Genomic DNA, 26,049 nt, shown 5'->3' on the forward strand with positions numbered 1-26,049 from the left:
TGCAAGTTTGCCTTTACAAGCCAGCGCCGCTTTAAATTTCACATGCAAAGTCGCCGATCTCCCGCAAGATGAAAAATCCGGAGCATAATACATTTACCCCCTGGGCTGCTTTGAAGGATTTGACAAAAAAATGTGTGACCTTGACCATAACTCCAACCAATCCTACTATTAACAAGCAAAGGATGGTGGAGGGCCTAGCAGGGATTAAACTGTATTTTTCCTAATTTGCACTAATAAGGTTTGGGTGTGATATACACCCAAAGACGAGTGCTCAATTGCTAAGAGTCATTGATGAAGAGGAAGACAAGCAGGCTTGTCTGTAGAATTTGCAGGCAAATTCTACTGCGTTATATAGGTAACACCCAAAGAGAAGAGCTCCATTGTTCCATTGCTAATTAGGGATGAGCCCACTCGGATTTATGAAATCCGAGCCCACCCGAACGTTGCCAATCCGAGTCGGATCCGAGACAGATCCGGGTATTGGCGCCAAATTCAAATCTGAAACTGAGGCTCTGACTCATAATCCCGTTGTCGGATCTCGCGATACTCGGATCCTATAAATTCCCCGCTAATCGCCGCCATCTTCACTCGGGCATTGATCAGGGTAGAGGGAGGGTGTGTTAGGTGGTCCTCTGTCCTGGTAGATCTCGTGCTGTGCTGTTTAGTTCTGTGCTGTGCTGTTTAGTTCTGTGCTGTGCTGTGCTGTGTTCTGCAGTATCAGTCCAGTGGTGCTGTGTGCTGTGCTCTGTCCTTCTGAGGTCAGTGGTGCTGCTGGGTCCTGTGCTGTGTCCTGTTCAGTCCAGTGGTGCTGTGTCCTGTGCTTCTAAGGGCATAGTTATTTCCCCAATATTCCCCTGTGTTTAAAAAAATAAAAAAAAGTTATTTAAAAAAATACCACAAACTAATTTAATTTTTTTCAATTACCACAAAATTTGCACAACCAATCCTGCAGTATAAGCCCATTGGTACTGCAATATTACCAAGTTCACACATTCAGCAGTAAAAGTCCAGTGGTACTGCAATATATATTACAAAGTTCACACATTCTGCAGTATCAGTCCAGTGGTGCTGTGTCCAGTGCTCTGTCCTGCTGAGTTCCGTAGTGCTGCTGGGTCCTGTGCCGTGTCCTGTTCAGTCCAGTGGTGCTGTGTCCTGTGCTCTGTGCTTCTAAGGGCATAGTTATTTCCCCATTATTCCCAAGTTTTTAAAAAATAAAAAAAAAGTAAAAAAAAATAAAAATTAAAAATTAAAAAAAATATATATAATTATAACCAAATTTGCAAAACCAATCCAGCAGTATAAGTCCATTGGTACTGCAATATTACAAAGTTCACACATTCTGCAGTATCAGTCCAGTGGTGCTGTGTCCTGTGCTCTGTCCTGCTGAGTTCCGTAGTGCTGCTGGGTCCTGTGCCGTGTCCTGTTCAGTCCAGTGGTGCTGTGTCCTGTGCTCTGTGCTTCTAAGGGCATAGTTATTTCCCCATTATTCCCAAGTTTTTAAAAAATAAAAAAAAAGTAAAAAAAAATTAAAAATTAAGAAAAAATAATAAAATATATAATTATAACCAAATTTGCAAAACCACACATTCTGCAGTATCTTGTGCTACATATAATGGAGACCAAAAATTTGGAGGATAAAGTAGGGAAAGATCAAGACCCACTTCCTTCTAATGCTGAAGCTGCTGCCACTAGTCATGACATAGACAATGAAATGCCATCAACGTCGTCTTCCAAGCCCGATGCCCAATCTCGTAGTACCGGGCATGTAAAATCCAAAAAGCCCAAGTTAAGAAAAAGTAGCAAAAAGAGAAACTTAAAATCATCTGAGGAGAAACGTAAAGTTGCCAATATGCCATTTACGACACGGAGTGGCAAGGAACGGCTTAGGCCCTGGCCCGTGTTCATGACTAGTGGTTCAGCTTCACCCACGGATCTTAGCCCTCCTCCTCCTCCCCCCCCCTACAAAAAATTGAAGAGAGTTATGCTGTCAGCAACAAAACAGCAAACAACTCTGCCTTCTAAAGAGAAATTATCACAAATGCACAAGGCGAGTCCAAGGATGTTGGTGGTTGTCAAGCCTGACCTTCCCATCACTGTACGGGAAGAGGTGGCTCGGGAGGAGGCTATTGATGATGTAGCTGGCACTGTGGAGGAACTTGATGATGAGGATGGTGATGTGGTTATTGTAAATGAGGCACCAGGGGGGGAAACAGCTGATGTCCATGGGATGAAAAAGCCCATCGTCATGCCTGGTCAGAAGACCAAAAAATGCACCTCTTCGGTCTGGAGTTATTTTTATCCAAATCCAGACAACCAATGTATGGCCATATGTAGCTTATGTAAAGCTCAAATAAGCAGGGGTAAGGATCTTGCCCACCTAGGAACATCCTCCCTTATACGTCACCTGAATAACCTTCATAGTTCAGGGGTTAGTTCAGGAACTGGGGCTAGGACCCTCATCGGTACAGGGACACCTAAATCCCGTGGTCCAGTTGGATACACACCAGCAACACCCTCCTCGTCAACTTCCTCCACAATCTCCATCAGATTCAGTCCTGCAGCCCAAGTCAGCAGCCAGACTGAGTCCTCCTCAATACGGGATTCATCCGAGGAATCCTGCAGCGGTACGCCTACTACTGCCACTGCTGCTGTTGCTGCTGTTAGTCGGTCATCTTCCCAGAGGGGAAGTCGTAAGACCGCTAAGTCTTTCACAAAACAATTGACCGTCCAACAGTCGTTTGCCATGACCAGGTCCGGATTAACCATAGGGCTAACTGGGCTACAGCCCAGGGGCCTATGGCATCCAGGGGGCCCTTGAAAGTGCTCAGCAGCAGTATTGATCGGTCGGGGGCGGGGGCGCTCTCGGAGCGATCAATGCTTCTGAGCACTTTCACTGCGGTCCTTCTCCAGCGCGGTGTAGTCTCCTTACTGAGATCTCTTCAGTAAAGAGTGTACAGAGAAGGAGGTAAGTGCCGGGGGGGCGGGCAGCTCGGATCACGGGGGGCGGGCAGCTTGGATCACGGGGGGGCCCTCACGGGGGAATGGAGGCCCCCTTAGCCCAGGGGCCTCCATTCCCTTAATCCGGCCCTGGCCATGACCACAAAATACGATAGTAGTCACCCTATTGCAAAGCGTATAACTGCGGCTGTAACTGCAATGTTGGTGTTAGACGTGCGCCCGGTGTCCGCCATCAGTGGAGTGGGATTTAGAGGGTTGATGGAGGTATTGTGTCCCCGGTACCAAATCCCGTTGAGATTCCACTTCACTAGGCAGGCGATACCAAAAATGTACAGAGAAGTACGATCAAGTGTCCTCAGTGCTCTAAAAAATGTGATTGTACCCACTGTCCACTTAACCACGGACATGTGGACAAGTGGTTCTGGGCAAACGAAGGACTATATGACTGTGACAGCCCACTGGGTAGATGCATCCCCTTCCGCAGCAACAGCAACAGCTGCATCAGTAGCAGCAACTACAAAATGGCTGCTCGTGCAAAGGCAGGCAACATTGTGTATTACAGGCTTTAATAAGAGGCACAACGCTGACAACATATTAGAGAAAATGAGGGAAATTATCTCCCAGTGGCTTACCCCACTTAGACTCTCATGGGGATTTGTGGTGTCAGACAATGCCAGTAACATTGTGCGGGCATTAAATATGGGCAATTTCCAGCACGTCCCATGTTTTGCCCACACCATTAATTTGGTGGTGCAGCATTACCTCAAGAGTGACAGGGGTGTGCAGGAGATGCTTGCGGTGGCGCGCAAAATTGCTGGACACTTTCGGCATTCAGCCAGTGCCTACCGCAGACTAGAGGCACATCAAAAAAGCATGAACCTGCCCTGCCATCACCTCAAACAAGAGGTTGTGACGCGCTGGAACTCCACCCTCTATATGCTGCAGAGGATGGAGGAGCAGCAAAAGGCCATTCAGGCCTACACAGCCACCTACGACATAGGCAAAGGAGTGGGGATGCGCCTCAGTCAAGCGCAGTGGAGACTGATTTCCGTGTTGTGCAAGGTTCTGCAGCCATTTGAACTTGCCACACGAGAAGTCAGTTCCGACACTGCCAGCTTGAGTCAGGTCATTCCCCTGATCAGGCTGTTGTAGAAGCAGCTGGAGAAAGTGAGGGAGGAGCTGGTAAGCCATTGCGATTACACCAAGCATGTAGCTCTTGTGGATGTAGCCCTTCGTACGCTTTGCCAGGATCCGAGGGTGGTCACTCTTTTAAAGTCAGAGGAATACATTCTGGCCACCGTGCTCGATCCTCGGTTTAAAGCGTATGTTGTGTCTCTGTTTCCGGCGGACACAAGTCTACAGCGGTGCAAAGACCTGCTGGTCAGGAGATTGTCCTCTGAAGAGGACCGTGACATGCCAACAGCTCCACCCTCATTTTCTTCCACATCTATGGCTGCGAGGAAAAAGCTCAGTTTTCCCAAAAGAGGCACTGGCGGGGATGCTGATAACATCTGGTCCGGACTGAAGGACCTGCCAACCATTGCAGACATGTCTACTCTCGCTGCATTGGATGCTGTCACAATAGAAAAAATTGTGGATGATTACTTTGCTGACACCATCCAAGTAGACATGTCAGACAGTCCATATTGTTACTGGCAGGAAAAAAAGGCAGTTTGGAAGCCCCTGTACAAACTGGCTCTATTTTACCTGAGTTGTCCCCCCTCCAGTGTGTACTCGGAAAGAGTTTTTAGTGCAGCGGGGAACCTGGTCAGTGAGCGGCGAAGGAGGTTGCTTCCTCACAACGTTGAAAAAATGATGTTTATAAAAATGAATAATCAATTCCTCAATGAAGTACAGCACTGCCCTCCAGATACTACAGAGGGACCTGTGGTTGTGGAGTCCAGCGGGGACGAATTGATAATGTGTGATGAGGAGGAAGTACACACTGTAGGGGGAGAGGAATCAGAGGTTGAGGATGAGGACGACATCTTGCCTCAGTAGAGCCTGTTTAGTCTGTACAGGGAGAGATGAATAGCTTTTTTGGTGTGGGGGCCCAAACAAACCAATCATTTCAGCCAAAGTTGTTTGGTAGGCCCTGTCGCTGAAATGATTGGTTTGTTAAAGTGTGCATGTCCTATTTCAACAACATAAGGGTGGGTGTGAGGGCCCAAGGACAATTCCATCTTGGAACTTTTTTTTTTGCATTATATGACCAATCAACAGTCGTTTGCCATGTTCAAAAAGTAAAACCAAATTTAAAAAAATTCAAGAAATTAAACCAAAAGTAAAATGCCCTGTCATAATTTAAAACAAGAGGTATTGACGTGCTCTAAAACTACTGTATTGTTGTTTATATTTTATAAACACTACACTTGAAAGCTTGAGTCTTTCAATAAAAAAGTAACTGTCCATTGCACGAATATTTGCAACAGGGACAATTTTAGGGTTAAGAAAGTCAACTAATAACACTTCGACGCTGTCTGTCTTTATAAACACTACACTTGGAAGTTGGAGGAGGTATTGTGGCCCCGGCACCAAATTTACTACCGGGGCCACTCCACTGTGCAGTCCATATTTAGGTGTATCAGATATTAAACAACGGTGACAGTTGATGCCCAATTTTTTAATTATATTGTGGCCTCGGTACCAAATTGTGTACCGGGGCCACCACACTACGCAGTCCATACCCTTTCTTGGTGTAATTCTGACACGTGGAGGGTTTTTTAATTATATTGTGGCCTCGGTACCAAATTGTGTACCGGGGCCACCACACTACGCAGTCAAGATAGATAGATGCGTATCATAGATAAAGTACATTCAGTGGTGTGGGGCAAATTGAAAAATATTCAAAATGCACTGACATTATCAAAAACAAGAGGTTGTCACACGCTAAAACTCCAACATGTATATGATGGAGAGGATGGAGGAGCAGCCGTATGTGTAGTGTAATGCAGACCTGTTGAAGGTTTTTTATATATTTTATTGTGGTGCCCAGTGCCCACTCCTCTACGCAGTCCAGGTACATTTATTGGTGCGATTCATAAAAGTTCAGGGTTTTTAATATATATTGTGGTGACCCACTCCTCTATGCAGTCCAGGTACATTTATTGGTGCGAATCATAAAAGTTCAGGGTTTTTAATATATATTGTGGTGACCCACTCCTCTACGCAGTCCAGGAACATTTATTGGTGCGAATCATAAAAGTTCAGGGTTTTTAATATATATTGTGGTGACCCACTCCTCTACGCAGTCCAGGTACATTTATTGGTGCGAATCATAAAAGTTCAGGGTTTTTAATATATATTGTGGTGACCCACTCCTCTACGCAGTCCAGGTACATTTATTGGTGCGAATCATAAAAGTTCAGGGTTTTTAATATATATTGTGGTGACCCACTCCTCTACGCAGTCCAGGTACATTTATTGGTGCGAATCATACAAGTTGATGGTTTTCTTATTATATATATTGTGGTGACCCACTCCTCTACGCAGTGCAGATACATTTATTGGTGCGAATCATAAAAGTTCAGGGTTTTTAATATATATTGTGGTGACCCACTCCTCTACGCAGTCCAGGTACATTTATTGGTGCGAATCATAAAAGTTTCGGGGTTTTTAATATATATTGTGGTGACCCACTCCTCTACGCAGTCCAGAAAGATACCTCGTTGCAACGTTTTGGACTAATAACTATATTGTGAGGTGTTCAGAATACACTGTAAATTAGTGGAAATGCTTGTTATTGAATGTTATTGAGGTTACTAATAGCATAGGAGTGAAAATAAGCCCAAAAACTTGATTTTTAAACTTTTTATGTTTTTTCCCAAAAAAATCCGAATCCAAAACCTTAAATCCGAACCGAGACCTTTCGTCAAGTGTTTTGCGAGACAAATCCGAACCCCAAAAATAATGAAAATCCGGATCCAAAACACAAAACACGAGACCTCAAAAGTCGCCGGTGCACATCCCTATTGCTAATTGTAATTGCTGAAATAGCAATAATAGGGCTGACACTCTTGGTCTAAATCTGCAGTTACATTTTATTGTACCATAGCTCACTCAGAAACAGGAGAGGTAGCAGGGTTTAGTGATAATCTTCCTCAAACAATACTAATTCATCCCACCATCATAGAAGTCCGTGTAGTATGATGTAATTGCCGATAATGGCCTTCCAAATGGAATTACTAGTTGATTTTAGGGCACAGCTGTCACGATTTTAGGCCAATTCTTTTACAGCAGGGAAAATATCAAAATGTTGTGCGGACTCATCTGCATCACCACTGGGTGTCTTGGGAAAGCAATTTTTTTTTACAACAAGCAGTTGCCAGATAAACTGAAGGAGAAGACATCCAAACAAGATGTTGATAACTAGAAGCAAATTAAGTATTTAATCTACAATTAAAATATAGTTAACACATTTACTTTGTTTTATTTCACACGTTAAATTTCTGTAGCTCCTTGTCAAAATGTATTATTAAGGCAATCACTTGACTCAAGCTAACCGTGTCTGCACTCTCTTCACTGGTGACTACTTCGCTGGACTAAAGTACATTCCCCTCAAATGCTAGTCTTCTTGCAGCTGCTGCATTCTCCTACATGCTGTTGCAGAAACCAGAAATTGACCCTAAATTTTTCTGGACACAAACAGCATCTCCTGCATGTCATTTTTTAAAAGTTCTGTAACACCAAGATGATTGTGTGTGCAAAACAGGAAATGTGATGGAATTTAACCACGCTGTAATGCTTGAACAATATTGGGGTCGTAATCAGAAATGACATATCCTCAGGAGAATCCAAGCAGGATTAGCCATCAATGACATCCCTTAGTTTTTCGAACAGATTGTAGCAGCTGTATGCCTCTTAGTGAAGCTGCTGATACACAGAGTAGCCTACTTCTGAAAAATGTGACGTACTTGGGTACATGCTGCTGTTGTCCCTGCTGGTGAAGGCGAATGACCTACCCAGTGGGCTGTCAAAGTCATATAATCTTTACTTTGCTCAGTTCCGCTTGCCCACATATCTGTGGTTAAGTGTACAGTGGGTAGAATGCCATTTTGTAGCCCAATAATTAAATTTTTAGGAACCTTCAGGTACAGGTGGGTAATAGCTTTTCTAGTAAAATGGTATAGTGATGACATTTGCTAACAGGGACAGAACACCTCAATTAAATGTCTTAAACCAACTGTATTTATAGTGGACATTGGACGCAGATCTAATACTAGCATAGTACCCAGGGCGTCTGTGATCTGCTTTGCGACTGGGTGACAGGTTTCATACTTGCTTCCTCTTGCAAAGGATTGTTTAACTGTGAATTGTTGGTTCTGGGGATATTGATGATGAAGGTGTTGGGGGGGTAGATTGCAGGTGCTGGGATGTAGATGAGAGAAGGGAGGTAGATGATGCTGGACTGCTTGTTATTTTTTTAACCTAAGTTTCTGATTTTCCCAACAGCTTTCCAAGAACTCACTGAAAAATGACGTAACATGGATGAGGATCCCAGATGGTTAAGGTCCCTACCTCTACTGAGCGTGGCTTGAAAAATGCTACAAATGGCTAGACAACTCTTGTCAGGATTTGTGTAAAAATAATTCCACACTTAAGAGGTGGATTTGGTCTTATGCCCAGGCATGACAATGGCCCTTTTCTTATCACTGGCAAGAACTGCAGCAATTTTTCTTTTAAAGTACATGAAAATCACATTGTGACCTAGGATGTGGTCAAAATTGAATGGAAATGACTGGAAATTAGTGTTAGTGAGGTTAATAATAATGTAGGTACAAAATAATACCTATATTATGTTATTTTAGGCAAAATAAAAGTAATTTTTTTAACAAATTGCAAAACAAAACCAAAACCAAAACACGCAAGGGCGGTTTGGCAAAACCAAAACCAAAACCAAAACACGCCGGTAATCCAGATCCAAAACCAAAACCAAAACACGGGGGTCAGTGAGCATCTCTAGTTGTGAAACCAGGTTGTTACATACTCAAAACACTTAGGAATGTTACAAATCTAGGTAGCACTGTATCTGGCTCGGTTTATTACTCTGTGTTAGTTACTATGTGTGACAGTTCTAAACAGCTAAATCAGCTAAACATATGAGCTGATCAGAGACAGGCACACAATAACAGCCTGTCTTTCCCTGTATGAGATACGCTCCTAAGAATCTCAGCGTGTAGCCAGGTCAGTTGCAGACACAGATAAGAGCCTGTCATTAATTATACATGTAGCGCTCGAGAAAGAGCTGGTGAATATGTGATCAGTGACAGACACCCTAATGATCTAAATAGCTGCATATTCAACTTTGTTCAGTACTCTATATTTATTGCTCTATGCAGAACCGGATTAACAATAAGGCTAAAGGGGCTACAGCTCAGGGGCCTCGGGCAGCTGTGGGGCCCGACGATATTTATTGGGTCTCTGACTGTTACTTGTTTAAGGAAAATGGTAGGCAGCAAATGTTATGTTGTTAACTGCCTGCTGTCACTGTAGGACTTACTGCGTAATTGCTACAGGTAGTGGAACAACGGAAGGAGGTAAGTTCACGGGGGAGGGGGGCTCATGGTGGGGGGGCCCTCACAGTATCCTTAGTTCGGGGGCCTTCTATCCCTTAATCCGGCCCTGGCTCTATGTAACGGCTCCTGTGAACTTATCAGTGACAGACCTATGATGTTAGCCTGTCATTCAGTGTGTGCATAACGCTCCTAAGAATCTCAGTGTGTGGTTTGATCGATTGCAGGCACACAATACTAACCTGTCTGAATGTAGTCTTCCTCTGTAGACCTGGTATCCACAGGCAGCACCCCCCAAAGAGACTGACAACACAAAACGAACAGTGACAGGGTTTCAGAATGGGAAGAAACTTCATGCTGATGCCTAATGTAGTCTGCCTCTGCACTGTGCAGACCACAGTTCTGTAGATCCACCACCAAACCTGTAATGTGCAGCGTTGTGATCATTCCTAGTATCAAGCTGCGAGGGTCTTATGAGCCAGAGTCGCCTGGCTGGGTAATTAGTTTCTGCAGCATAGGAATCAAATATACCAGGATTTTGCCACTTTCAGTCTCTGAGGCACATTTCTGCCCCGGAGCAGAATCGGGATTGTCTGTTTCTGCACCCAGGTAGGTCTCGTGTTATTCAGGGCATCCAGAGAAAAAAACACTATAGGATCCAGAGGGAATGAAAGGTGTCATCTGTATCTAGGCACTGGCGCTGATCCTGCTGCCTGTTAACTGGCTATGCTTCCATCCTAGGCTTACTAGTGAGGGCTATTCCCACTGCCTGCAGGTATCCCGGGAGAAGTAAATATCCTATTCCCTGCTCTGATTACCTCTCTATGCGATAAGTGCAGGATCCGCAGCACAGAGCAGTTTTAAATATCCCGCCCTCCAGCTCAGTGCAGTGAATAAATAAACTAATGTCACTGAGGGGTGGGAGGTTTAAAACGCCTCTGTAACAGCCGAGTCTGGCACTGCACACGGACCATTAAACTTTACAATGACAATGGTGTCAGGGCTAAAAATGTTAGTTTGTGTCCTCCGTAACCCCAAAACACCAGCCATCCTCCCTGTACCCCGCAAATATGACTAATATCTCCAGCTCAATGAACAAAATTTCTTAGAGAGAGGGGGTCGGCCATATTTGTCCTCGCAAGCGAAGCCAGTCTGAGTACACATAGTACACACCTCTATCTGACATGCGCAACGTTATGAAATCCCCATCTTTAAAATGGGGCATATTTTACCGAATTGTAAAAAAACTGTAACTTTGTCAAACTTGTGAACCCTCAAAGGCACTCCTCAGCCCTAATAGCTTTCTAACAAAACTTACCACATGTCTTTAAACGCCCTGTACACGCTCTCCCAATAAACCCAGAAAAACGGCGACTTTTGCAAAACAGGAAGGGTAAAAAACGGCGAGATATTGAACTTTAGATTATTCCTAAATTGTCACTTTTTATTCTTTTTTTCTAAAATTTGGCATGCGGCACCCGTGGAGAGTTCTCTATTCGCCTGCCACATTTCAGCTTAATAGCTTTAATACATTTTAAAATGTAGACCCTCAAACACCATGTCCCCCCCTCACAGATTTCCAATGGCAGAATGTCGTTTTTTAGATGCAACCTTAATATAAGGCACGACTGTGCCCTTATAATACATAAGATATTTATATATATTTCTGTTTATTGTAGCTATATATTCTAGTTATCTGCTCTACCTGCCTGCATGTATGTCACAACGAAGTGCTGAGTGCATTACCCAACCATTCTGGCTGCCGAAATAGAGCTCCGAGGACCATAACCATCCATCACAGCTGCCGGAATGGAGCTCTGAGGACCTTAGCTATCCATTACAGCTGCCGGGATGGAGCTCTGAGGACCTTAGCCATCCATCACAGCTGCCGGAGTGGAGCTCTGAGGACCTTAGCCTTCCATCACAGCTGCCGGGATGGAGCTCTGAGGTCCTTAGCCATCCATTCCGACAGCCAGAATTGGGCTCTCAGTATCTTAGGCAATTATTCCAGGTGCTGGAATGAAGCTCAGAATACCCTAACCATCCATTCCAGCTGCCAGAATAGGGCTCAGAGTACGTTAGCCACCCATTCCAGCTTCCGGAATGAATGTATGAGTACCTTAGCCATCCATTTCGGCTACCGCAATTGATGTCTCAATATCTTTGCCATTCATTCCGGGTGCCGGAATGGATGTCTGAGTACCTTAACCATTCATTTCAGGTGCCGGAATGGATGCCTGAGTATCTTAGCCATCCATCCCGGCTACCAGAATTGGTCTCTAAGTATCTTAGACAACTACCCCAAGTGCCGGAATGGGGCTCAGACTACCCTAACCATCCATTTTGGCTGCCGGAATGGGGTTCTGAGTACCTTAGCCATCCATTCTGGGTGCCTAAATAGATGTCTGACTTTCTTAGCGATCTATTCTGGGTGTCAGAATAAGGTTTTGTTTATATTAATCATCCACTCCGGGTGCCGGAATGGATGGGTAATGTACTGGCAGACCTATTCTGGCAGCCGGAATGAGGTACTCAGAACCCCATACCGGGACCCAGAATGAATAGCTATGGTACTCACAGACCTATTCCGGCACCCGGACTGGATAGCTATGGTACTGGCAGACCCATTCCGGCACCGGAATGGATGGCTAAGGTCCTCATTCTATTCTGGCAGCTGTAATGGATGGTTAAGGTCCTCAGAGTTCCATTCTGGCAGCCGGAATAGATGGCTAACGTACTGGCAGACCCATTCCGCTCCTGGAATGGATGGGGAAGGTACTCAGAGCCCCATTCTAGCACCTAGAATGGATGGTTAAGGTCCTCATAGCTCCATTCTGGCAGCCGGAATGTATGGCTAAGATGCTGGCAGACCCATTCCAGCACCCAGATCTGATGGGTAATGTGCTCAAAACCCCATTCCAGCACCCAGAACGGATGATTAATGTACTCAGAGGCCCATTCCGGCAGCCGGAATGAATGCTTAATGTATTCAGACCTCCATTCCGGCACCAGATCTGAATAGTTAAGGTACTGGCAGACCCATTCTAGCAGCCGGAATGCATGGCTACGGTGTTCAGAACCCCATTCTGGTAGCCAAAATGGGCACTATATAGGGAGAGAAAACACAACAAGCTTCACTCAAGAAAGTAGGCAGCAGGAAGCGCTGCAGGGAGCCAAATCATTCCGGAATTCCGGCAAATCCGGTTTTCACCCACACCCGAATTTTAAGCCTGCACTGACTGCTGTACAACCACACCCATTATCCTTTATAGCAGCAAAAAAAAACAGTTCTCCAAAATCTTTGTTTGAGAGCAAGTCTTGTCTCTTGGTCAGGGTGTAGTTATTAAGCACACTTTCGTAACAACATAACTGTGGGTGGTGTCACAAATAGAAGATTTAAAAAAAAAAAAAAAAAATCCATACACATGGCCAGTCAGCTGTAGTTTTTTTCCAATTATATAAATACAATGAAAAGTGATACCTGCTTAATAGTGACGCTGGGAAATGTAAGAATGATTATATTGAAATACAATAAAACATGTATAAAGCCTTCTTTTTCATTTTCTCCTTTTATCGGTTGTTTTATTACTGTGGTGTTTCTCCACTGCTCCAATTATTTTTAAGTGGCAAGCTCTGGCAGCCTCTACAAGTTTTTCATTTGTTTGTGCTCGACCACATCGCTTTTGCTCTACATGCTGGCTGGGAACCATATCTTAGTCAGAGGGCCGGCCTTTCAGGAAGTTGCAGAAACATGTCAGCAATGCCGACAGAGGGATAGGATTGTCCTATATAGGAGGAGGACACAGAGCTTGAGGACTGCTTACAAGCATCGACTGGTAATTTCGATTATTAGCAATGTGTAGTAAACTTTAACAACAATTTTATATAGTAATTCAGGACTTAGGTATTCAGGAAGTGGCTGAATTGTTTGTTGTTGGTGCATATCTGTAATGCCTGTATGTGAAAATAAGTTTTTTCTTAATGACGTTTTAAGTTATTAATTATATTCTGTAATGTACCAATATGGCTGCACAATTCTATACATTGTACAGTCTCTATGAGCTAAAGTTTACATGTTGTTATACTGACGTAATGTTTAGAGACTCACAATTTCTAAAAATGGTACTGGACAGACTCATCTTACTTCAGATCTGAAACGAAGACCAGTCACCAGAATAGTGACAGCTGACCTTTCTCTTCAAACATGAGACCAAGTTTATATGTTTCTAAAAGTATCAAATCCCCATATATTTTTTTATATTCGTTTCCCTGATTTACTTGATCTACTAGCTTTTTTAAATGTATTTTCTGGAGCTACCAATGTGTCAACTTTTTAAGACATTTGAAAGAGCACATGAGATCTCTAATTAATAGATTGAACAGAGATTACAGCACAGTCAGATGACCAAACCAAGTTTAAATCAGGACAGTCATATGCTACATTGATTGAACTACCAATACCAGCATATTTTATAAGAAGGTTTATGTTTATAGAGTAGTTGCCTAATGTCCTTCATTTCCAGGACAATGTCAGGTTTTAAAGGTTTGTTTAATAGTTTTTGTAAGTGGAAAGTTTCTGTTTTTAAATGTTGACCTACCTACATAAAAAAAATTCTCTTTTTAAATGCTTTTTATCACCTATATTATTCTTCAGATTTATCAGTTGCTATTTTTTGAGAAGTACTTAAAATGCAAAAAGTATGCTCTTATCAAACACCGTAAACATGGCATGAAGTGAATTGGTGTGCTTCGAGGTCTGCTGAAATGTGTGACATGTTTAGGCTGGGTACACACTATAGGTTTTTAAGCCGATTATCGGGCCAATCACATGGCTTGATCAACTCAATAACGCATTAGTGTGTGCGCTCCAACGATGAACGATGAATCATTCCAAAGCTCATCATATCGTTTCATTTGATTTTAAATCGAACAAAAAATCTCGTTTAATGATGGAACGAAGTCATTCCAATTATGCAGTGTGTATACACTCATGGCAGGTAGTGTCCATAGATCTCTATGGAGCGTGCAGCTCCACAATCTTTTCAGCCGATGGTTATGACAGAGGAAGAGCACAGATCTGAAGGTAAATCTTGTAAAATGTGTTTAGAGTCTACACATGAATCAGCATGCTGATTAGGACTTTTTTCAGTTGTTGGTAAAATCGTAACGATTTCGCATTTGGAGAAATTTTCTGTAGTGTGTACTGTGACGAAATGAGTTTGGTAAAACCGTAACCAGCCTGTTCCTCATTTCTCACAAACTGTGGATTATAGCATGGACTTTTTATTAGAGATGTTCACTGACCCCCATGTTCTGGTTTTGGTTTTGGATCTGGGTTAACTTTGTGTTTTGATTTTGGCAAAACCGCCCTTGTGTGTTTTGGTTTTGGATCCCCATTTTTTTCTAAAATCCCTATTTTTTTGTTGCTAAAAATCACATAATTTTGCATTTTTCCCCCCCCTACATTATTATTAACCTCAATAACACTAATTTCAAGTCATTTGCAGTCAATTTTGACAACCTCACACGTCACAATATTATTTTCATAGACTTTCAAACAAAGACTGCAGCAACCTGGCTGGATGCTAAGCGACAGAGCAATGACACAAACACACAGCAGTTCATAGCACATTTAATAAACATTGCCACACAGCAGTGGCAGAAAAGAAAAGTGGTGCAAGATGGAATTGTCCATTAGAAAGCTTACATTCTAAAGGGAAAAGGGCACAGCTGAAACAAGAGGAGCAAATATGGCTCAGAGTGGAGATTGGGATAGTTGTGAGAGTGCATTAGTGTGAATAGTGTTATCGAGGATAAGGCCACCTTTAAAAAAGAGATGGGTTTTCAAAGAGCATCTAAAGATTTGAAGGCTGTGGGAAAGTCTGATTGAGCATGGTAAGGAATCCCATAAGTGCTGAGCAGCACGGGAGAAGTTTGAAGGCGGGAGTCAGAGGTGGTTATCAGAGATGAGACAAAGCACAGGTCAGAGGTAATACAGCTGACAACCTGTTTGAAAAACGAAGCGATGTCATGCAACATGGCTTATCCTGCTTGGACTCTCCTGAGGATATGTGATTTCTGATAATGCCATCAATATTGTTAGAGCATTACAGCAGGGGGGAATTCCATCACATTCCCTGTTTTGCTTGCACATTCAACTTGGTGGTACAGAACTTTAAAAAAAAATGACATACAGGAGATGCTGTCTGTGTAACGAAATATTTAGGGTAATTTTCGGGATTCTGCAACAGGATGTAGGAGAATGCAGCTGCAAGAAGAATAGAATTTAGGGGAAATGTACTTTAGTCCATCGCATTGGAGAATACTTTACGTGTTGTGCAAGGTGCTGAAACCACTAAAAGCAGTCACCTGTGAAAAGAGTGCAGACACTGTTAGCTTGAGTCAAGTGATTCCCCTAATTAGACTTTTTGAAAAGCAGCAAGAGAAATTAAAGAAGCAAATGAAACAAAGCAATTATGTTGGACTTGTAGATTAAGTACTTTATACGCTTCACCAGGATCCAAGAGTTATCAACATCTTGAAATCGGATCGTTACATTTTGGCAACTTTGATTAATCCTAGGTTTAAGTGCTATGTCTTGTCTTTCTTTCCAATTGACCCAGATTTCAAGAGTTGCAATGAGCTCCTGGTCAGCAAGCTGACAGCTCAAGTGCTACATGACACAATGACGTCTCCTCCTTCAGTTTCTCTGGAAATCGCTGCTAGGAAAAAACTTTGCTTTCCCAAGACACTCAGTGGTGGTGCAGATGAGTCTGCACAACATTTTGACATTTTGTCTGGTTTAAAAGAATTTATCAAAAATCGTGTCAGCTCTTCCGTAAAATGAAATACAAATTCCATGAGTAAAGGTCATTACTGACAATTACATCAAAGTACACAAACTTCTATGATGGTGGATTCAAGCAGGGATGAGTTAGTATTGTTTGAGGATGATGTACACACTTATGAGAGTGAATATGATGACAGTGTATATTGCAGGTGCTGAGATCTAGCTGGAAGATAGCTGATGCTGGTATGCTTGGTAATATTTTGGGTAGAATGGCATGTTGGCAACTTTATGTTTTTGTACAGTAAAATTTCACCTTTATTATAGTGGTGTTTTTTTCTTTAAAAGGTAAAAGCTTTTTATTTACATTTTTGTTTCCCTGACTTAAAACCACGATGCACTTGAACATAGGCTTTAGCACATGAGGTAGATTGATTAGTATCATCATGACTGAGACTGGATATTGATAAGAACAATGTGCCTGAAGACTGGGGAGTGACAAGGACACTGCCACCCCTCCTTTTTCTGTATGAGCTATGGCAGAGTAAATTGTAAATACATTTTATTAGTAACACCTTATCTTGAACAATATTACAGAATAGCAAAATTCTTGTGAGGTACATTGGTGAGATTACATATGCAGTGACTGAAGACTTTTAATAACACTGCCAGCCCTATTTGAATTTTTGTTTCAGCACTAAACACTGCCACCTCTCCTGTTTCTTGGCGAACTATGGCACAATACAATATAACTGTAGATTTTGGAGAACACTGCCAACCCTATTATTTCTATTTCAGGAATGACAATTAGCAATTTAGCTGTCCTGTTGGTGTGTTCGCTATATAAAACGGCACAATGTGACTGCAGATTTAGACCAAGACTGCCAGCCCTATTATTTCTAATTCAGCAATGACAATTAGCAATGGAGCTCTCCTGAATGTCAATGGAGACTTTGAAGAATACTGCTACTCCTCCTCTTTCTTTTCTAGCTGTGATGCTGCACTAGAGACTGCAAAGAACCGTGCTACCCCTTCTGTGTCCCTCTGTGAAATGGGACACAGAAGCAATGGAGCTCTCCTGAATGTCAATGGAGACTTTGAAGAATACTGCTACTCCTCCTCTTTCTTTTCTAGCTGTGATGCTGCACTAGAGACTGCAAAGAACCGTGCTACCCCTTCTGTGTCCCTCTGTGAAATGGCGCTGGATCGCCGTGCAGGATGGTACTTATAGAATCCCAAACTCGTGAGATCCGACAATGTAATGATGATGTTTTGCCTCATTTTCAATTTCGAAGGCGCGCGAAAGTACCGAGCCAGCTCGGCTCGGTACTTGGATCTGCTTCGGATGTGTTCGGTTCTCGGGAAACCGAGCCTGAGCTTCTCTACTTAATATAGACCTTGCTTTTGTTCCCCAGCACAACAGAATACCACTGCAGTGTCTAATTACATGTGGCTAAGGGGTTCATTCTGTGATATGAGTCCTGGAAGAGGCAAGGTCTGGTTTTGAGTTGTCGTTCTCTACCAGAGTCTACATATGCAGCTGAGAGAGAGCTATGGGCCTTTAAGTCAGGGCATCCAGGTGACTGTAGCTTCTTAAGCTTGTGGGGTAAGGGACAGATGATGTGGTAAACCTGCCTATCATTTATTTACTGTGTTTACATAATAATCTAGTGATTGTTGTTATTATAGTAAATGTATTGCTTTACTTTCTAACTGCATTTTGCCTGAGTGATGGAGAAACCTAGAAGGTACTGGGTAGACTTCCCTGGCATAGTAGGGTACCCATGGGTGGCCATCCAGCGTGAAGTGGGTAGCATTGGACCAGATAAACTTGGTATCTTCACATTTTTTGTGTCAAGCAGTGGGTTCAATCAGTCCCAGGTCCTCTCTTAGTAGAGCTGCAGGGAACTGTATCATGAGACATTGCAGGGCTCTGCAAAGGAGTTAGCACTAGAAACCAGTTACCAAATTATCATGAACTTACTCCGAAAGACTTTATGGTAGAAATTGTCACGAAAAGTGTTATGGACTTTAGGCGAGGGAAGATGCCTCCTAAGTGCCGTTTTGATAAGGGGAGGCGCACCCCGCCAGTGGAGATGGAACCGTGTCTCAAAGAGGGGGAAATCACAGTGAGGTGATCCCTGGAAGTAAAATATGTGTGAGCTCTGGGAAGAAGTGAGCAGATCACAGCCCAGTGTTCAAAAAGTTCCCAAAGGAAGGGCTGAAACAGTCCACTACAGACAGGAGAGATGTTTTCTGGGTTGTAGGACCGTGGCAGTTTTTTTCAGGATGGGGATATGGATGTGTTGCACCATACCACCACAATGCAGCATATTTTGAATTATTGGGATGAGGAGCCGGTCTACAAGAGAAATCGGAGAACCTGTTGGATGTGTTCCTAATGTTGAAAGAGGAAGCAAGTGCCTGGAATTTTCAGGATGAACCAGAATGGGATGATTTTCCAAATGAAGATATTTGTACTATGCAGAATCTGACCAAGGGTAACTCCTGTTACAACAAAAATCAGCAGTACAAACTAGACAAATTTGGACTATTACAGCACAGGGACATGCCTGTTGAATCCCCTGTACTAATTGAATCTGTCCCATTAGCAGATTCTACAGATCCACTAGAGACAATAAGTATGGGGGAGTTGATAGGGGAATGCCAGATCCGGGGTGTACCGTACCTGTACTGCACACACAGGGATATCCTTAAACGTCATGATCAAGAGAATCCTATCAATGCCTTTAGTGTCTATAGGAAATTGATGCTCACTATAGGCCCCCACAAACCTCTCTGGGAACAAATGCAATGTCTGCAACAGAGTTTTGAAGAAGCAGAGGACAAGGTATGGCGACAAGGACTTACTGACACTGAATTTTGGCAGGGTCAGTGTTATCGAATGAATACTGAAAAATGTCAATTGCAATACCTTTGGTCACATTCTAAAAAAAGGGCTGCTCAATCTGTTAATAGTGGAAGGGGGGGGGGGGTCTATCCCAGTAGATTATACACAATCGCCCAAGCTTCTATCTTGGGGGAGGCTGGAGAAGAACTGCTTGGTGAGGATGTTGTACCTCTGACTACTCAGAAGGAATTAGGAGAAATCCTCCCATTAAGTGACTTGGATGGAAAAGAGCTACCATGTAAGTACCATGTAGTAGTATCTTCTGATAATTGTCTGTGTTATTGGCACCTGAGACTGTGTCTGAGTTAGAACAGAATTGCAGAAAGGGGCAGTTATCCACCCCTGTTGTGTCTGAAAATGTTTTATCTAATGAAGTAGTGCAGGATATCGCATGTGTGCTCTCCAGTACAAATGATGTACAGCTGTACCCAATTGTGAGAAAAGAGAAACATAAACTTGCTCAACATATGATCTCAGGAGAAATCATGATTACAGACTGCATGACAGAATTAATGGGAGAGGATAAAGGAATTGTCATGTCAGGGGCCACTCCCATTGGGCCCTGGGAAAACTCCTAAACCTTTTCCTATGCATAATTAGCAGATGAGGAGATGTTGACTGAGTGGGTGTCTGAGAGGGCACCAGCACAGCAAGATTCACCAGCCCCACAAGCTTTGAAGCATCACACTCCAGCTCCAAATTTGAGGACCCAGGACCTCTTATTAGAGGCCTGCACTGGACCATCCACTCTGGTTTGCTGCCAGGAGGACACGTCTGGGTCTAATGCGGATTCACAGTACCCCAATGTGCCAGAGGCGAGGGAAGTAGTGCAAATTGTGGCAGCGGGGGAGGGGAGATGCACTCCAACATACATACAGGGGCACCCACAAGTGGTTTGGGAGGGAGATAGAGGATTCCCCAGCAGCAAGGAATTAATGGAGCCCCCACGTTTGGCTGCCACAGGGCAGTTGTCCTTTGAGTGTTTGGGGGAGGGGGGATTGGATCTTTGCCAGAAACAACCGGACAAGGAACCCCAAGGGCAGTTTTCACTTGAGTATGTGGGGGAGGGAAGCTGTCAGGCACCGTCCCCGCATCTTCACTCGGTGCCAGGGATGGACGCCTGATTCCAACTCCTCGCGTCTCGTTGCCAAGCAACGGGACGCTCTTCTCCACACCTGACTCCCGTTCTCCTATCAGGCTCCAGCACTCCCTTTATCAGGAAGTCTCTGGCACCATTAGGGTGCCAGAGTATCGTGGTATGGTTCCCTTGCTCCAGCGTTTAACAGTTCCCAGCTGTTTCCTGATCGACTCCTTGGCTCCCAACCCGGCTTGTGTGACCTTCCCTGTGGATCTCCCTTGGGCATTATCCTCTCCATTGGCTTTGACCCCGGACCATCTCACCACGCTTTTGTTCGCCTCCTCTGTACTGTGCTGCCAGCCCGGCTTGACCTCGGATCGCCTTACTACGTTTCTGCCTGACCCTAATTCCGTCCAACCTCTGGTCAGCACAGTATCTTTTTCCAGCACCACTTCACTGGTGGTTAGCCTGGCGGGCCGCGACCTGCGTGCTCCTGCAGCGAATTCCAAACTTCCTTGCGGGGGTCCCTGGTGAAAACCAGCAGTACGTTTAGACTCCAGGTTAGCAGTGTCGATACCAGTAAGTGGCCTCAGCGTTTGAAATGTGACAGTATAGTCTGGCCGCGATCTACTACTCCATCTGGCCCACCGTGTGGAGAAGCAGGACTCCGAACTACTTCTTACTACTTCTCGTGCAGGAACGGTCACTACCGCAGGAGAAATTTGATGAGAATCCCAAGAATTGTTGTGGATTCCTAAATCAATGCTCAATTCAATTTGAGATCAACTCTGCTTCCTTTCCATCTGAGTGTATGAAGGTGGCTTATATTATTTCCCTGCTTTTCGGACAACCTCTAACCTGGGCCTCCCCATTATGGGAACGGGATGATGCCTTGTTACAAGAATTCGCCTCCTTTATTGGTGCCTTCCGAAGAATCTTCGATGACCCGGGGCGTGTTTTTTCTGCAGCTTTCAGTCTGTTAAATTTACGCCAGGGTTCCCAGACTGTGGTTCAGTATGCTGTTTCTTTTTGCAACCTTGCTTCCGAACTCAAGTGGAACAACGAGGCACTTGTGGCAACCTTCTGGCAGGGCCTAGCTGACCCCATAAAAGACGAACTGGTTTCTTGTGAGTTGCCTTCTGATCTTGACACCCTAATTTCTCTCTGCAATCGGGTGGATTTGCGTTTCCGGGCACTCAGGAGAGCGTTTCCACCCGGCGTTTTTCATCACGTCTGGCTATTAGCTTTCAGAATCCTCCCATCTCTACTGAGGAACCCATGCAAATTGGGCGCTCTCGGCTGTCATTTGAGGAACGCGAAAGATGAATTAAGCAATGTCTTTGCCTGTACTGTGGGGAGTCCGACCATTTAATCGCTAAGTGTTCCAAGAGACCGGGAAACGCTTCCTCCTAGTTGGTGTCAGGGAGGCCGAACTAGGAGTCAAGTTCATCACTCCCTACACCTCCTCCAGATCTGATTTTTCGATGGCCATCACACTGGAGTCTCCTATTGGGCCTTTCCTGATGCAAGCCTTTGTGGATTCCGGCTCTGTCGGAAATTTCATCTCTGCCGCTCTGGCTTTGCAACGCCATATTTCTACACGGCCTCTCTCAGCCTTTGTTTCTTTCTGCAGTGGATGGCAACCGCATCTCCAATAGAACCATTTTGCTGGTCACATCTCCCCTTCGCCTGACCGCTGGAGTCCTACATTCTGAAATGATTGAGTTTCTGGTCCTTCCGGAATCCGTGAACTCCATTATTTTGGGTCTTCCCTGGCTCAGAGTTCATGCTCCGCAGTTTGATTTGAACTTAGCTCAAGTCTCTTCCTGGGGTCCTTAGTGTCGCAAGAATTGCCTATCCTCTGTTAAACCGGTGTCTACGGTTCTTCTGTGTCATGTGATTTCTCCTCAATTCTCCCTACCGACACTTTATGCTGCCTTCCAGGATGTTTTTTCTAAAGCCACCTCGGAGGTCTTACCTTCTCGTAGGCCCTGGGACTGTACTATTGAGCTCATTCCGGACCGTCCCATTTCCAAAGGCTGGATTTATCCGCGCTCTCTCCCTGAGAATGAAGCCATGTCCCAGTATATTTCGGAGAACCTGCAGCGCGGTTTTATTAGGAAATCCTCTTCTCCGGCTGGCGCAGGATTTTTCTTTGTTAAAAAGAAAGTTGGGTCTCTCCGCCCTTGCATCGATTTACGTCAGTTGAATAGGATTACCGTCAAAAACAACTACCCCCTTCCCCCTATCTCAGAACTGTTTGACCGGATTAGTGGCTCCAAAATTTTCTCTAAACAGGACCTTCGTGGAGCCTATAATTTGATCCGTATTAAACAAGGGGATGAATGTAAAACTGCTTTTTGTACTCGCGAAGGCCACTTTGAATATTTGGTGGTGCCTTTTTGACTTTTGTAATGCCCCAACTGTGTTTCAGTTGGATGATATCCTAATCTTTTCTCCTGATCTCACTTCTCACTGGTCCCATGTGTTGGAGGTTCTCTATCGTCTTCGACAAAATCAACTCTTCTGCAAATTGGAGAAGTGCGTTTTTGAGGTTACTGACATTCCTTTTTGGGGTACCTTGTGTCAGGTTCCGGTCTCTACATGGACCCTGAGAAGGTCCCTGCCAACACCAACTGGCCTCAACCCCGTCCAGCGTTTTATTGGTTTCTCCAATTTTTATAGGCAGTTTATCAAGAATTTTTCCACCCTCATTGCTCCTATCACTGCCCTTACCCGAAGATCTGCTAACCCTAAACGTTGGCCACCAGAGGCTGTTGCTGCCTTCGAGTCCTTAAAGCAGGCCTTCATCTCGGCTCCGGTTCTTATACAGCACGATCAAAGCAAACCCTTTTTCGTAGAGGTTGATGCATCCTTGGTTGGTGTGGGTGCTGTTCTTTCTCAAGACTTGGGCTTTGGAGGTCTTCGCCCTTGCGGATTCTTTTCTAGGAAGTTTCTTCCTGCTGAACGCAATTATGGAATTGGAGACAAGGAATTGTTGGCAATCAAGTTGGCATTAGAAGAATGGCGTCACCTGTTGGAAGGGGCAGGCTTTCCGGTAACGATCCTCACGGACCACAAAAATCTTGTTTATCTTAAGGATGCCCGTTGCCTCAACCCTCGCCAGGCTCGATGGTCATCTTTTTTTTTTCTTTAGGTTTGACCTCGGACTCGCTTATCTTTCCGGCTCTAAGAATTTGCGGGTGGATGCTCTCTCCCGTTCGATGACTTGGATTTATCACCCCCTTCTGTGCCTCCACCAATCTTCGAGCCCTCTAAAATTGTTGGCTTGACCAGGACCTCGTCTAGAACTCCTCCTATTGGTTGCTCATACCTGGACCCTTCCTTGCGTAGTAAAGCGCTACGCTGGGGGCATGATTACAAGGTTGCTGGTCATGCAGGAGCCAAGAAGATCTTAGCATTTCTTTTCTGGCATTTCTGGTGGCCCACTATACGTGCTAATGTTCATGATTATGTGGCCTCCTGTGAAGTCTGTGCACGTAATAAGACTTCCAGAAGCTCTCCCACTGGCTCATTGTTGCCACTACCAGTTCTGGAACGCCCCTGGCTTTGCATCTCGATGGACTTCATCACCGACCTGCCTCTCTGTAACGGTTTTAATACTATCTGGGTAGTGGTGGATAGGTTTTCTAAGATGACTCACTTTTATACTTCTGAAGGGACTTCCCTCTGCACCTAAATTGGCCCAAGTTTTTATTAAAAAGATCTTTTGTTTACATGGTTGCACTCAAGAGATTGTCTCGGACCGCGGTGTTCAATTTGTCTCACAGTTTTGGAGAGCATTCTGTAAAGAGTTGGGTATTGGCTTAAAGTTTTCGTCTGGTTTTCATCCTCAGACTAATGGCCAAACAGAACATGTAAATCAAGAATTGGAGGTATTCCTTCGTTGTTTCTCCTCTGGGAATCACTCGGACTGGAGCAATCTCCTATCTTGTGCCGAGTTCGCCCATAATTTCCATTGACTTGGTTCCTCTCCATTCTTTACAGTATTCGGAACTCATCCTATGGTTCCCGACTTCGATTCCTCGCCTGCTTCCTCTGTTCCTGCCGTTAATTCCTTGGTTCGTAACCTATCTTATATCTGGGCTACCACTAAAGAGAGACTGTTAAGATCGGATCAACAATTCAAGCAGGCCGCTGATCATCATTGTAGACTTGTTCCTATGCTGCAACCTGGTGACAAGGTATGTGTTACGGTCACTAGTAGTCTCGACCCAGAATTTACCAATAGTTGGCTTTTGCTCACCAGAGGCCCGGAGTCTAACACAGCGGCTGGTCTTCTCCAGGAACTCCCGCAAGGAAGTATGGATTTTAGCGGCTTCCACTGTGCAGGTCGCGGCCCTCTGGAGAGTGTGGTAGATTAACGAATTACAGCTATACCCGATGGGATCAGGTGTTACTCCTAACCGGGTAGTAGGAGGAACACTGAAGAAATAGGAAAGTCACTGGAGAGTTGAGGCTGTACTGTAGACAGTGGATAATGAACACAATAATGAGAAGGCTACTGAGATAGGCAGTTCAAAGGTAGGTAGTATATAGATGAACTGCGGCTGATGGATATACCACAGATGAGGAGATGGGTAATCAGATGACTGATGCAGAGGTAAGTAATACAGGAAGTATCCTGTGGCTGGTAAGTATCGTCACAGATGTGGAGACAAGATAGCCAGGTAGCGGGTACAATACCAGGCAATGGAAGAATGTACTGCGGCTGACAGGTATTACCACTAATGTGGAGTAGAGACTTGTCCAGACTGCAGGTGCGATACAAGGTAGCGTGGAGAGATCTGCGGCTGACAGGTGTAATCGCGAGTGCACTGGTGAGATTCCACGATAGGCAGGTAACACGATCAAGGAGCAAGGGACTCCTTGGTTACCTCAGCAAAAATGAGGACCAAGAACAGGCAAAGGAAGTAGGACAGGGGTGCCTTAAATAGTGAGAGGCAATTAGTCAACCAATGAGAAGGAGAGGGTTTTAACAGTCCTCAGGTCTGCACATGTGCAGGGAACATAGCTAAGATGGTGGATGGCCGCGGCGCTGCATGGGCACCTGCAGAGCAGAGAGAGAGACCTAGTTCTTGAGCCAGAAGAACCAGCGATTCGGTGAGTGACAAATACATCGCTGTAGTCTTGTTTTCCACTGGTCGAAGGCATGGAGCAAATAAATTTCTGTCACTTGTTTCAACATATTTGCCGTTTTCTTCTTTACAGCATTAACTGACTCAAAATGTGTCCTTTTAAGCACTGATTTAACTTTTGGGAAAAGATAAAAATCGCATGGTACTAAATCGGGCAAATATGGAGGATGTTCAAGTATAGTAATGTGTTTGTCAGTCAAAAACTGCTTCACAGAAAGTGCTGTGTAAGCAGGCGCATTTTCCTGGTGAAGAAAGAAACCATTTTTTCACAGTTGCGGCCGTTTCTTTCTGACTCTATCTCTCAGCTTTTGCAAAACTTCCTTATAATAATGCTGATTAACTGTTGTGCCTTCTGGAACTCATTCTTCCAAAATTACACCCTTGATATCGGGGAAAAAAATGAGCATTGCTTTGAATTTTGACTTGCTTTTGACAAGCTTTTTTTATTCTTTTATTCTTTTTCAGTGCATTGACTGTCTTTTGGTTTCAGGAACGTACTGGAAGATCCAGGTCTCCTCACAAGTGATTACTTTATGAAACAGGTTTGGATCTGTGTCAAGTTGCTGCAGAATGTCAACACAACATTCCTTGCGACGTTCTTTTTGCTCTGGTGTGAGAACCCTTGGGACCATCTTTGCACAAAC

General features: G+C 44.3%; 1 protein-coding gene across 3 annotated transcripts in view; it reads left to right on the forward strand.

Annotated features, from left to right (window-relative positions):
• The first annotated feature begins 13,174 nt into the window (after positions 1-13,174).
• The window catches only part of NLRX1 (NLR family member X1), a 90,144-nt gene continuing 77,269 nt past the window's right edge, over positions 13,175-26,049 (forward strand). For 2 of the 3 annotated variants that reach the window (XM_075190556.1, XM_075190557.1), the window contains exon 1: positions 13,176-13,306. The gene's annotated coding sequence lies outside the window, so the exon portion shown is untranslated. Of the gene's footprint in view, positions 13,307-26,049 lie in introns of all 3 variants that reach the window. The other variant, XM_075190558.1, reaches the window with a different exon arrangement.

Source organism: Mixophyes fleayi, chromosome 11, assembly GCF_038048845.1.
Source record: "Mixophyes fleayi isolate aMixFle1 chromosome 11, aMixFle1.hap1, whole genome shotgun sequence".
NCBI classification, from domain to species: Eukaryota; Metazoa; Chordata; class Amphibia; order Anura; family Limnodynastidae; genus Mixophyes; species Mixophyes fleayi.